Raw genomic sequence first — 1,271 nt, 5'->3', positions numbered from 1 at the left:
ATAATTCCTTACCCCTCCCTGTGCCCCCTGCCCCCTGCCCAGGGGACATTTGGCAATGTCTGGGGACATTTTGGTTATCATAATTGGGGTGAAGGTGCCCCCTGGCAACCAATATGTATAGACCAAGAATTCTGCTAAACATCCTCCAATACACTGGACAGTACCCCACCAAAAAATATTATTATATGGACCCAAGTCTCAATTATGCCAAGGCTGAGAAACCCTATCCTCAAACACTGAGTCTGGGCCACGTTCACTAATGCGGGCTAACTGCTTAGTACCCAGTACCTACAAATACTTACTTCACAAATACATACATAAATACGTGAATGGATATATTTTGTTAACTCTAAAATGCTGTCAATTGAACAATGTACCATCAATTCAAAAGAGATTGCTCAGAAGAGGGAAAAAAGCCATCACATTGACTGCAAAACACATCCCCAAATCAGAAATGTTAAAATGTGCATGGGGATTGGCAGGGGATGTGCAGCTTAGAATTGACTGAGTAATACTTAGCTGGCAGGGGAGATACCATGATCACAAAGGTGGTTTTCCCACGGCAAGATTCATCCATTGCACTCCAGATGTGACCCCTGTGATTTCCCCAAATGTGAGAAACTTGACTGCATAATTTGTGGTTATAATTTTTTAATTAAAAAATAAATAAATGAATGAGTAAAATAGAGAATACTCCTTATGTTTTAAAATCCTCAGATCCAAGAAGAAGTAAACTTTCTATTGTGGGCTTCATTCAGCCTCCGGAAAGGCAACATAGTAGAGTGTCAAGATGGTAAGATGTTATCTTGAGCCTCAAGTGATTGGTAGCACATTGAGTTGAGAAGGATTACAAGCCAATGTCGCAATTTAGCAGAATAAGTATCCTTGAGTGATTAGTGATGTCTGCATAGACATGTGAGAGCAAGTAATGTCATGCATGACACATACCTGCTGTCTTTATTATAGTCAAAAGTACAGTGAACTTTGAGTCACACATTTAGATTTGAGCCTCAGCTCACCCACAGAAGATCTGTTCCTTTGGGTATATCAGTCTACTTCTCTGAAAGTCTATCTATTCTTCTATAAAATGTGGATAACAGATCTTAGTTCAATTACATGGTTATTTTAATGAGCTCTTTTGGGTATAATAAAAATGCTAATTGTTAACATTACATTAAAATGAGATAATCTATTCTGGTGCTTCTTAAACTGAAGTTTTCAGGTAATATCTGAAAACTGTTCTATTTTCTATATTTCAAAATGCACTCTGA

At 38.1% G+C, this 1,271-nt stretch overlaps 1 pseudogene; it reads left to right on the top strand.

The window, feature by feature from the left end:
* The first annotated feature begins 511 nt into the window (after positions 1-511).
* LOC116814016 (U1 spliceosomal RNA) lies at positions 512-664 on the top strand (annotated as a pseudogene).
* The last annotated feature ends 607 nt before the right edge of the window (positions 665-1,271 follow it).

This window comes from Hylobates moloch, unplaced genomic scaffold, assembly GCF_009828535.3.
Source record: "Hylobates moloch isolate HMO894 unplaced genomic scaffold, HMol_V3 SCAFFOLD_9, whole genome shotgun sequence".
In the NCBI taxonomy this organism is placed as follows: domain Eukaryota; kingdom Metazoa; phylum Chordata; class Mammalia; order Primates; family Hylobatidae; genus Hylobates; species Hylobates moloch.
The sequence above is the reverse complement of the archived record's forward strand: the minus strand, read 5'-3'. Positions and strand labels throughout refer to the sequence as shown.